The sequence below is a fragment of the Aphidius gifuensis genome, linkage group LG6 (assembly GCF_014905175.1).
Source record: "Aphidius gifuensis isolate YNYX2018 linkage group LG6, ASM1490517v1, whole genome shotgun sequence".
NCBI lineage: Eukaryota > Metazoa > Arthropoda > Insecta > Hymenoptera > Braconidae > Aphidius > Aphidius gifuensis.
The window spans coordinates 2,225,104-2,239,377 of NC_057793.1; positions in this window are offsets into that span (position 1 = coordinate 2,225,104).

Sequence of the window (14,274 nt, forward strand, 5' to 3'; positions counted from 1 at the left end):
ATTATCTTTTGTTTGAATTTTTTTATATTTATTTGTATATGTAACAAAAGAGTCAACTTTTGTTATCAAATGTTTTTTTTTATTTCAATTTTTTTTACAATTTAAATCAAAAAAACAAAATAAATAATGAAATTTTTTGGCTTTTTCATTTAATAATAACTTTATCTGTGTTATCGTCTGATGGCACTACTGTCAAATTGCTTATTAAATATTTATATATATATATTATTTTAGGAGTATAAAATTTCAGCTCAAATATATCATGCATGTGACGTTTAATTGAGTCGTGTCAGTTTTATAAAACGACAGGAATATTTTTAAAAAAACATTTTAAAATACAAGATTATATTGATAAGCAATTTTCGTTTTTTTTTATTTTTTTTTTTGTACTCTTTTGTGGGCAGTGGAGTTTGACTAACAGTCAAGAACTTTTTAAGCTTTGTAAGTGTTAAAAAAAAAAAAAGAGTGAAACCTCAAAGGGTAGTTTGTAGTTTTTAAATTCTAACAATTTTTTTTTATTTATTATTGTTAAATAAAAATAACTTTTTGCTTTTCAATTTTGTTCTTTAACTAGAAAATAAATGCATATATTTATTTGCTTTTTATTTAACAGGTAAGTTGACAAATTTATTTAGAAAAAACAAATTTTATTTCAATTTTTAATGACAAATTGAAGCAGCATATTTTATCTACACAAAAAAGTGAAAATATTGATCAATGATTGTATTATTAAAATAAAATAAATATATAATATTTTACTGTCAAGAGTAAATATTTAAATTATATATAAATTATGAAAAAATCATCTTGCTTATATTACAAAATTGAAAAGACGAGTATAAATTATATTTGTATAAATAGAATAAAAAAAGAAATCTAAAATGCAAATTTTTTTAGCTCATACCTTTTAGCTTCCAAGCATAAAATAAATAAACCAAAAAAAAAAAATTCATTTTATTTCATAAGATTCGTCTAAGTATATTTTTCTGTCACGCCTCTCAATTCACTTTTAAATTTTCATTTTCTCACTTACATTTAGTTATTCTCCAAAAAATTTATTCGAGTAAATTTGAATTATAATTTTTGTTTTAATCTAAACAGATGTCAAAAGTTTTATGTACATGTGATATATTAATATTAAATTATTTTACGGATTCATCAAAAGTATCAACATAAAAGTTAATTTATATTCTGATGCTTGTATATTATCCATCAGTATACACATATCAAATTTACATTAGAATTTTCAATTCACTAACATATGCCAACTCACCCTCAAGCACAAGTATGAATTTTTTCAGCATAAAAAATACATAAACTATTTTTAAATTCATTTATCATTTTTCAATACTCCTTAAAATTCAATTCAAACTGTATATTAAAAAATAAAACTTTATATAAAAGACATTGTTGAATTTTTTTTTTTTGAGAGCATAATCATTGACATGAATTTTGTAAAACATATCTGCATGATTTTACATTCAAACGTCAATAACATTTTCAAAGATTAGACTTGGCATTACTTGAATTTGAAATACTTAAATTTATAAATACCATAGTATAAAGTTCAATTTCAAAAACAACAAACACAATTTAATTAAGATGTAATCTCAACATTGTTAAAGCAACTGGTAAAGAAGAGATGGAGGTTAAAGAAAAGGGATGAGGTTAGAAAAATATTGACGACCCAAATTGAATTTTCAATGCTTCTCTTGATACACTTATAAATTCATTACAAAATGTTATCAATGTATATCAAGAAAATAGGTTATTCCACTATTTTACTCTTCTTCCATAGATGTATATAATACTAGAGGAATATTATTTTTGAATTTTACATTATGTTTGTTTGCTATCACGACTAAATATCATAAATTTAAATTTATGGTTAACAGAGTTAGCAATAGTAATAGTAATAATTACAATAGGCCTTCATGAAATAAATTAATAATTTTGAATGTAAATAAACATTCGCTGTTTTTCACAGCTGTTTGACACATAAAGCGCGTTCTGTATAGAGCATTTTTTCAAATCTTCAAGATGGCAGCGAATGTATACAGGTTTATTATTAAATAGGTATTTAAAAATGAATATACATGTACACACAAAATTTATATTACTGAACTGCGCCATTTTAAAAATCCGAGAAAATGGTTTATATGGAGTGCACCTATAAAAAGGGCCCAAAACAATGGACAAAATAAGGCTCACGTATTTGAACTGCAGACAGATGCTATTTAATTCCTTATAAATTGTCAGGTATATGCGAAGTGTAATTTTAACCAATTAATTAAAATTAACAAGGGGATACAAAAATTATATATTCATGACATTGAAATACAAATTAAGTAGAATCAAGTACAATTATTGATTTTTGTCGACCTGTCAATTGATGGCCAACTGATTGCATACGCGTATAAAAGTTTGAAAATAATCGGAGATAAGTCGGAGAAAAATTCAAGAGAAGTCGGAGAAAAAAAGCGAAAAAAGACGGAAGCAGTCGAAGAATTATAAAAAAAAGAAAAATATGTGTTGTTTGTATGTGCTGTACTTTAGTTATATTTATTATGAGTAATTATTTAAGGATTAATACAATTATTAATTGAAAAAAAAATTTTTTTTAAATTCTTATAATTTCTTTATATATGTGATTCATTTTGAATTAATATTAAATATTAATAAATATTTTTAATAAAAATTATTTATAAGCAACGCGTAACAATATCTTGGATATATTTAAAATTAATTAATTTAAAAATAAATTAATTATTCATTTAATTGTAATGATTGAATGTTGTTATTTTTTTTAAATTTAATTTTCAAATATTTATACGTTTTAAATATTGTACAAAATATTTATTTTAATTTAATTTAATTTATTATTATTAATTTGTTTATATTTGCAAGAATAAAAAATAAATAAAATATACTGATACCGATGAAAGGAGATATTATAATATGAAAATAATTGAGCGTAATTTGTGGTATGTCCTTATGATGTATGAAAAATAATTTGAGGTCATGGGGCTATGTGACGTCAGAATATCTAGGACGTGTTAACGGAGGCGTGGCTTTATTGAGAGGGCCTTTCCTAAGAGGAGTAATCGGATCGTGGCTATTTCATCGTGCATCATTCAGCTGTGTAATCAGTTCGTCTCCTGAGTAACCAAGTAACCAAGTGGGTCAAACATCAATTAGCAAGACGAGGTGGTTGTCAATGAATTTTTTTACTTTTCGAATAACTCAAGTCATGTGTATTAATAATTAAATTGCATGTGTCGTTTATTCTTTTTTTTTTCAAATTTATTTCGAAATGTAAAGTGGAGTTTTGTCATTTCAAAATTTCAACTTCATTATGAAGTTTGTTATGAATTGTTTACATGCTCCATGTTGGCAGTACTTCATCTCGTTATTAAATTTTATTTTTTTATTTTTTCGTTGTTTTGCCAAGTTGCATAAATAATTTTTAGACAATTGATTGTCAATTATTAAATTGATGCTGATCAATATTTCTTTTAATTTAAATATTATTTTATAAAAAGCTCATATGTGTATTAGCAAACATATTGAAAAGCTCAATTAAAGCTTCATAAATATATAGAGTTAAATTTAAGAATGATTGATGTACAAAGTAACTATTTAAACTTCAATGTAAAGACAAAGAACAATCTGTCAATATTAAAAACATGAACCAATATTAATAAAAAAAAAAAGTATATAATACTTGTAATTTAAAAATTACATAATAAATAATGATCCATTTATTTCATATTTTAAAATAATATTTGAAATTTATATTGAAAAAGAAAAAATACACGATTTACACTTAACTTTTTCAAATATATAACGACTAACACTTTTTTTTTTTACTCAAGATATTTCAAGTAAAAACTTATTTAAAAAAAAACAAAATCATAATTACAAAAAAAAAAAAAACATATTTTTCTAATGAATATTTTTCTTGAGAAAAAAGTTCTTTAAATTAAAAAATAAAAATAAAGTGATAAAGTAAAATTTCCACAACTCCATCAGACGTAAAGTTTTTTAGTATTTATTTTATTTATTTATTTATAAATTTTTTTTTTTCATTATAAATTGTTTTTCATTTATTTTATTTTTTTATTCCACACGGAAGACTTAGTTTGCTTGATGTCAATAACATCTGTCAAAGAAAGTAAAAAAAAAAAAAAAAATTGAGACAGGAGGATAGAAAGCTCTCATAGACACGAACGTTTTAATAACGACATCTTTATTTTGCGTCATTTTCACTTGGCTGTCTCATGTGTCTCACCTGTCTCGTGCAGCTTAGTGATATCAGCATGGTATACCCACAATCGTTTTTTTTTTTTTTTACCATCTTGTTTTTTATTTTGCCTTGTATTTTTTTATTCTACATTTTATAGTTTTTTTTTTTTTTGATCTATCAGACGAATAGGAATCAAGTATGTCTTCTATTGTTCTTCATCATGTTTCATATATTTTATTCAAATGAACTTTTAATTAAACATTTTACGTAATTTTAATTTGTAATATTTTTATTATTTTATTTTTTATTTTTGTGAATGACTGTAACAGCTTTTTCAACATGAAAAGTTATAGAAAATGAGTTCAACAACGCGAAAAATACAATTAAGTTTAAATTAATAATAAAAAATTCAAAACTTTTTACTAAAAAAAAAACTAAAAGTTACAAAAAAAAAAAAAAAGTTTAAACAATTTATATTTATAACTTATTTGTTTTCTTTTATAAATACCTGATTAAAAAAAGTCAAGGATAAATAAAAAAAAAAAAAATCTTTCTCATTGAAAGAACAAAATTAATGAGACAAACTTAAAAATAAAACAAAAAAAAAATATTTTCTCTCAGTCAGTGCTGAAAACTGATAATAAAATAAAGTTAATAATCCAAGTGAAAATAAATAATTGAAAAAAAATAAAGAAAATTGTATAAATAAATGAAAAATATATTTTTTTTTTAAATAAAAATAAATTTTTCTCACTCGAAAGATTTCAATCTAAGTCATAATTTATAACTGCAATTTTTTTTAAATTTATTTTTACTCGTTCATTTATTATTTTCAAAAGAAAATTTTATAAAAATAAAATTTTTTATAATAAAATGATAATGTATTTTAAATAATTAAAAGAATTATATTTTTCATAATTAATTTTTCGAAATTTATCTAGATACTTTAATTGATAAAAATAAGTAATTTATTTTATTTTATAAAATTAATATTGAATTTATTATGATGTAAAATTAATTTAAATAATATTCAATAATATATTCTGTAAATTGCACAATTTTAGAAAATTATGATCGATAATATAATTATAAAAACACCCTTGGGATTTTGTTGTATTAGTGACTGACGATGCTGGTTGGATGAAGATTTCGTTGTGCCAACAAATGAAACGTGATTCAAAAGCACGTCAGTTTGTCCATTCTTGTCATTTATATTCAGAATAATCCACCAAAACCAAGTCAACTAGATTTAGTAATATTCCCCTCGGACATTTATGCTGTTCTCTACTTTTCATATTATCTAAAACCACATCGTTATTTATTCAGGTACACGATTTATTATTAACAGTGAGTTGTAAACTCAAATATTATCTAAAAAAAAGTTTAAAACAAAAACAAATAATACTGCAAATCTCTATTGTTTTAAACTTTTTAATTTTTATAAATTTAAAAATTAGCAAACATAAATATTTTTGCTCTATATTAACAATAAATAAACAAAAGAAAAAAAAAAAGAAAATGTTATTTAGATAATAATTTGCTAAATGGATTTTATTTTTATTTTTTTGTCGACATAACTACATGACAAAATAATAAAAAGCTTTTTATATCCATTGACATAAAATAAATACAAAGAAAAATTCATTTCTGCTTCTTATTTTAATAAATTTTTTTTTACTTTTCTTTATTCAATTTTTCATTTATTTTATATACACAAGTAATCTGTAAAAATTACCTACCAAATTCACCTGCCAAGAAGCAAAACAAATAAAATAAAAAAACAGTATAGAGAAATAAGATTTTTTTACCAAAGAAAATATTTTCTGTTATTCAATTATGCAAGAAACAAAAAGAAACTAATAAAATTTGATACTCCGTAGAGTTTTTCTTGGAATGAAAAAAAAATGAATAAAAAAAACATAAAAAAAAAAGCACACTGCCAATGTATTTTCTAGAATATAAGAATGAGCTTTTAACACTTAACAAATGAAAATAATAAAATTAATTTAAATTTATTAACTATTACAGTATAAATAATATGAATAATTAAAATAAATTAATAATTAATTTTATCATAAATAAACTATAGTAATAATTGAAATTTAATATAAATTAATAATTCAATTTGAAAAAAAAACAACATGTATTTTGAGTATTCATTGTTCATTTAGCCACTGTATTTTCTTTGTTATACACTTTTGAATATAAAGTTTACATATGTGGTTAGGATTTTGCAGTTGCTTGAATACTGCAGTTATGACATGGCATCTATAGTCACTTGAATAATTAAGTTCAACAAAAGCTCACATATATAACTGAGTTGTTGGACCTTGCATGCCAAACTGTTCAAGCTTATATTTGTTTATTCATGAACATGTTTTTAGACTAGAATAAGAGAAAATGATACTGGTCTACATCAGCTGTACCCATAATTACTTTATAAATGTTTTGCTTTTATTAAACGAAATTCATATATGAATAATAAATAATAAAAAATAACAAACAAACAATCTAGACTATTTTTATTTCCACTAACTTAGATTTTTAAAAATTAATAAAATATGAAAATCATTTTAAAAAATTTTTGTAAGCATTATTTTTTGTTAATAAAAAGATAATCCTAAGTACAAAAAAGACATAAGCCCATCTGTCATGTATTTTTTTTCTTGCAAACACTTAAAATTTATGTGCAACGTCGAGAAATAGAGAAAAAAAAAAAACCTTTTTACTATATAAAGCAAATGGTAGTTAAGCCCTTTTGTTAGTAATGTAACAATAATAAAATAATCATTATTATAATGTTTAAATAAAATAAAATATATATCCTCAAGGAAATAATTTTAAATCAATGAGGCAATTGTGATTCAAGTATGATCATTGATGATAAAAAAAGAAAAAAACTAAAAGTAAAAAAAATAGAATAAAAAAGATGTATGCAATGCATTTTAAATAAAAGCCATCCTAGTCAAATGTCATTGAGAGAAAATAGATAAAAAGTATAACTATATAATTTTTATATATCTGAACAGTTCATATATGGTTAAACTTTGGTTATCCTTGTGAATCAATTGCTCTTGAGACTCACTTCGACTCATGAAAATCCTTTGTCAAGCTTATGATGTGAAAAAAAAAAATCTATCCTATCAAGCCTGAAACGAAAAGCAAAGAAAGCGAGAAAAAAAAATTACAAAAAAAAAAAAACAAAAAAAAGAACACCACCAAGCAACAAAGTTTTGACTTCTGCGCAAAAGCGTTTTCTTTGTCTGACAATATCAGTAGTACAAAGCAGTTTGCGTCAGACCTGTCCAATCGTAACTCACACATTATTACACAGAGTGTGTTGAACATAATGCCTATTATCAACAAACGTCATCATCAATAGGTACAAAGGCGTAAGTACTATTTGAAATTTTTTTTTTTTCACGTCAATCATTAATATCAGTAGTACAAAATTGTTTTGGTCAGACATGTCTAATTAGGTCTTTGTCGATGAAATGATAATTATGATACTTATCATTAATAAATGGTTGGTATATTAAAGGTAAATAGCCGTAAGTTCTAAAGTAATTTATATTTTTTTTACAAAATTAAAGGACGTATCTCCAAAAAATTTTTTAAGTTAATAATTTTTTTTTTTTGTCTGCAAAGTTTTTTAGAGAGATTTATAACTTTTTTTCATAGAAAAAATGTATGTTACATGAATTTAGAATAAGAGAGGCGTCCTTTATATAGTTTTATTAATTATAAAAAAATAAATTTGTAAATAAATAAATAATAATAATAAATAAATATTTAAACTTGAGTGCAATGATGTGAATATTTTACTGTTAATTTTTTTTTTTTTTTTTGTAGATGCATCAAGTATAAATATGTAAATGTTTTTTATTTTTTTTTTTTGGATAAAAAAAAGCTCAGATCTAGCAATATCACTTGAAACAAGATGCGACATAGGTAGAACCTCTGGATCGGCTTATGTATTTATCGCAAAAGCACACATCCTTGTTCTCTTCCAAGCTTAACTTTGAAACACATACGCATACTAACATACATATACATTTATATACATTGAAAACCCCCTTATGAGATCCGATGATACTTATAGCGTGAACGAGCACGCCCGCGACAACAAAGAAAACAAAGAGAACAAAGTAGTTGTGACGACACAATGCATTGTCGTGAGTTAAATATTTATCCGAGCACCATTATTACAAGTACTCTGGGGACTTTTACAGTGGGTCGTTAAGTGAACGAGGATGACTCAGTATACAACAACTCATTTTAAAAAAAAATTTAATATTACAACAATAACAAAATACAAAATAAAATAAACTAAAATAATAATTCATACACACATTTTAAACAATTTTTATAAATAAAATTTTACAACTGATAATTAACTTGATAAAAAAAAAAAAAAACTAATCAACTTGTAAATTTAATTTCATCATTGAATTATTATTAAAAATTAAATATTTATTTTTCAATTTAAATTACAATAAATATATTAATTTAAAATTTATTAAACCTATTTAAAAAATAATTTCTTTGTTCAATTTTTCTAATAAAAATGCAAAAGATAATATTAGAAAAAAAAAAAATAAAATAAATCTAATAAAGAACAAAGCAAATGAAAAAGAAAAAAAAAAATATTATTTGTATATATATATGAGAGATGATGGATGACAAATATAGAGTTTGGTTTGTAAAAATATAGTCTACATTACGAGCACCAATACGGTGTATATATTTTGAACAACCCCCATGTATCGCATATACAGCAGCCTCCCCCATAATACATCCCCTTGGGTGCTGTATCGATCCATTCTGTTGGCTCCAACACTCACTGAATTTCCCCGTTTTCATACCACCCACCACCTACCCCCTCAATCTCTCTCTCTCTCTCTTTCATCTACCCCTTGTATAAACCCCGCACAAATCCACTTTCCATCAACTCAGTTCGCATTTTCCCCTTGTCTATATCATCTACCAACACCACTTGGTATCTCCCTTGGCAATCGACACACACAAAAAGCATCGTCCACAGTCGACGAGTCATCATGAGAGGCTGAAATAGTATATACAACTAGTCAGATTGAGACAAGAATATATGTATTACAAACAAAGAACGTAACAAGCTATAACAAAGAGTCTGGACATTTTTCGCATGGACCAACTTTCACCCATTTTATAAACAGGTTCATACAAAGAAGATGGTTTTTTATTTATTTTTTTTCATATACTTTATTTATCTCTTTTTATTACCCACATGTAGAATTACGTTTCAATAGTTTCACTAGTTATACTATTGACCTTGAGCCATGTAATTTAATATCTAATTTACGAGGTTTTAAAAGTGAGATAATTTGATACTTATCGTTTTTGATGAATCTCAATTACATATACTTTTTTTTTATTCAGGTGATAAATTTTATTATTAACAAAAAACTATATTAATATTTTTAAATTTTAAAATGATAATAAAATTTTTTTTTTTTAATTTATTAAATTACATTGTAATATAATTTACATCCAGGAAATTTAAATTATTTTTTTTATCCTTTTTTTTTTTGTTAATTAATTTTGTTTTAAATGGAATTAGTATTTTTTTTGTAATGAATTAATTATGATATATAATGATTTTTTTATTTATTAAAATTTAATTTAAAAAAAAAATTCTGTAGTTGTATTTATTTATTTAAATATATAAATTATTTTTTAAATAAAATTTTGTGTGATGATGAAAATCATTTGTAATTTTAGATTCGTTTTTTTTTTTGTATTATTATTCTGATTTCTGATGACGAGTGACAATTGAAATTTCCATTAAAATTTAAATTTACAAATAGAGTTAAATAGTTGTAAATGTAGTTTAATTGAAAACCGTATAAACAACTATCAACAAAATTTGAATTTCATGGTGTATCATTACCATTTTATTGATACATTTTCTATCATTATTTTCCAACAAAATGTTAACACACACATATATTGATTAAATATTCCATTTGTAAATATTCATGCTATCGTCATTTCACCTAAATATACTTTTCTTGAAATAAATTTATTTTTATTTGTTAAATAAATTTTATGATTATGAACTATACATGTGTAGAATTTAAGGTATTCTTGTCACGTCAGATAAGTGTGAAGGAATATATTCCTAGGTCACAAGATCAGTAAAAAAAAGAAATATATGTTTTATACTTTCATCACTCATGTCAGCGCTTTTATCAAGATTGTCATGTCAAAAAAAAAAATCATTTAATACCTATGTGATGATAAATAAATAATCTAAACATTACAGCAAGTCAACACATGAATTTTTTCTTTTCTTTTTTATTGTAAATTTTTAAAATGCACAAGATAAGAAAAAAAATATATATCTCAAGTATAAATTTTGTATTTACGTATTATATTTGTCTGGAAAAGAATTATTTATCATTTCTATTAATAAAAAAAAATAGAAAATGTACACATTTTTATGCAAAATTTGAATCAATGTAAACAAAAAATTGATATATCCGAGTAAACAATATATTATTTATAAAATAAAAATTATGAAAATATATTTCAAGCTCATTTATAAATTTTTAAATATATGTTCTTAATATTTTGAATGTAATGTATTTAACCTTTTTTTTTTTATAAGAACTTCTTCTAAAAAAAAAAAAGTTAAATACATTACATTCAAAATTTGCATATTCGTAATATACAATATTAAAATTTCAAAATTCAATTCCATAAAACTATTTTACTACCCAACTGTTCTTTGATCTAAAAATAATAAATTAATTTTTTTCCGCACCTCAACTCCATTGAATTAAATTTTCAGTCGTTTTTTTTTTCTCTTACATTACCGAATAAACAGAAAAAAATATCAAGTTGTATGTCAAATATTTATTTTTATATATTTAAATATAATTTATTTATTTATTTATTTTAAATATATTTTAATAAGCTTAAAAAAAAACGGTAACGATATTGGCTCCAAATACGGGGGAATTTACGGAGACATTTATACAGGTTACGGGGAAATTCGCGGTAAACATAGCCACCATTGTGTGTAGGACTGATTACATTGCATGTGAAACCCGTAAATGTCCCCGTATTTCCCGTAAATTTTTCCGTATCGGTGCCAATAACGATTTCAAAAAAAAAAATTTCACATCAAAGACCAGAATGATAAATTAAAGGGCTTGAAATTTATATTTTGTATTTAAGATAAATGATGATGGTCAAGTGTAACTGTTAACCAGAGTATTTGAACAATACAAAGCACAACACCATCAGCTATGTGAGACTGCATTTACACGTCAGCTGTGTATATACTGGTCAAATATTTCACACACATACATTTTGGTAAATGCATTCATTGAATTTCCGGATGTCAATGTACATATATATATATTATACCAGTAGAAACGTGACAAGGTGACGTAAACATTGACATACACCAAAGATCCTTGGACTGCAAGATTCATCATGTGAATTAAATATACTTTTGTACTTTAGTATGCTCAGTTCGTGATACATTGGCAAATTGTTGTTAAATTTCTTTCAAGTGTTTATTTGGCTTTTAAATTTATTAAACAACTCAAAATTTTACTTGTGTTTTAAACTACTTAATTATTGTGAATACCAGAACAAATTAATTGTTAATTTAATAATACGACAATTTTTAGAAAAAGCAAAAAAAAATGGAAAATACGAATTAAATTCGTAAGCAATAAATAATGCTTGAAACATGATGAAAATTTTTTTGAAAATAGTTGAAGCCTGTCTCTATTTACTTAAAAAATTTCAACAATATCTATCGATGCGTTTTCCTAGGAAAAATTTCATAAAAATGAAAAATAGAAAATACAATTTCATTGGAAAATAAATTTTTTTAAATTTCATTTATTGATTTAAAAATAATTTAATTTATTGTTGTTTAAATTTATTTATGTAAAATTTGTAAAGACTTTAAAAGATAAAGACAAAATATAAGTGAAAATTAATATTAAAAATATTGCTCAGAGCTATCTTGGCTTGGTTCAAGTTTTATCTGATAAATTGCATTTTCTGTTTACACGATAAACTCAAATTTTCTTCAGTATTATCAGCATGGAACATGGAAATTTGTCGAGTAAAATATGTTGAAGAAAATTTTAATATACTAGTTTATAAGAGTCTTAATAATTTTGTCATTGGCCCAAACAGATTAAACAAGTTGACAGTCAAAGTATATTTAAGAATATAAAAATACAAAAAATAAAATTAATCCAATAAATAGCACAATCTTGAGGAGCCATCAAGCTCATTATATCTTTGTCAGAATTTTCATTTTATTTTAGTCAAAAATTTTAATAATATACAAAAAATTAACTACAATAACGTATTTTTTTTTTTTTAGCTTAAATTATTAAATAGCTTTTTTTATATAATTAAGTTTTAAATTTATTTTTCAGTACAATGCAACAAAAAGTTTTTAAAAACTTATCAAACTTTTATAACAAGTGACATCTCGTTTGCAATGAAAAGTTTTAATTGAATAAAAATATTTACACAATTACCAAAATTATAATTATAATAATAAATACTTTTTCAAATTAAAATAAAATAAGAAACTACTTTAATTTTTTTTTTCAAAAGTCATCATGAATATAATTTTGCAAATTTATTGAACATGATATTTGTACGTATTATTTTCTCGTAAATTAATGACAGATTTATTGAATATCTTGGTGATTTTTTATTGTAAAAAAAAAATGAAATTAATTGATTTGTTTATTTAAAATAAAAGAGAGGAGATGTTGTAGGGCATCAGTGAGAAACATCAAGTTAAATGTATTGGATATATATATGATACACACTGGATTGTTTGTGTATTACTGAAGACCGGATGGATCTTGTTCCATGCTCTACTGATTTTAGCTAATTTCTCAGTGGTGAACACATATAAAACGACTTTAGTCTGATGTCACGGGTCAGAAGATACACGGAACGTGTGGCTTCTTCAGGGATTTTTTTGTAATCATCACCATCATGTTCACACGCTTTTTATATTTATATATATTTAACATTAATTTATAACTTTATGCTAATTTATATACATATATTATCATTTATCAGCGAATATTACAAATTTATTATAAGGGAAGTTATTCATCTTCGTTTTTGTCACATAAATAAATATTAAATTCATTTTTACGAGGCATTTTATCGGATATTTTAGTTACAGAATTAATCAAGGAAAATTTACCAGGAATAAAATAAAATAAAATATCCTGGTAGGTAATTTTCCAATAAAAAAAAAAAAAAAAAACACTTTCCTCTTCTTCCATAGATACGTAATACTAGAAGAATACTATTTTGAAATTTTACATTATGTTTATTTGCTATCACGACTCAATATCATAAATAAAAATTTTCCAGTTAAATAATCCAAAAATAAAGCAACCTGGTAAATAATTTTCCAATGAAAAAAAAAACAACATACTCTATCGTGTATTAGTATTAAAAATATATTTAAAATAAAAATTTATTATTATAAAAATTAAATAAGCATTGTTGATGAATAAAAATAAAAATATAATGACAATTTTGAATGTGTCGAAAATTATGACAACAGTATATACAAAATAATTAAATAAATATTAAATTTAAAAATTTATTTATTTTTTAAAATTTACTTTCATCATATATCTTGGATATATTTAAAATTAATTCATTCAAAAATAAATTAATTAGTCATTTAATTGTAATGACTGAATGTTGTTATTTTTTTTAAATTTAATTTTCAAATATTTATACGTTTTAAATATTGTACGAAATGTTTATTTTTATTTTATTTTATTTATTATTATTAATTTGTTTATATTTAAAAATAAAAAAAAAATAAAATACTGATATCGATGAAAGGAGAGAATATTATAATATGGAAATAATAGATAATATAATTCAATAAAAATCAAAAACTTTTTATTGAAGCTGACAAATTGAAATTAATTCAACTTTCAAGCAGTTTTATTGTTCATCAACACGGT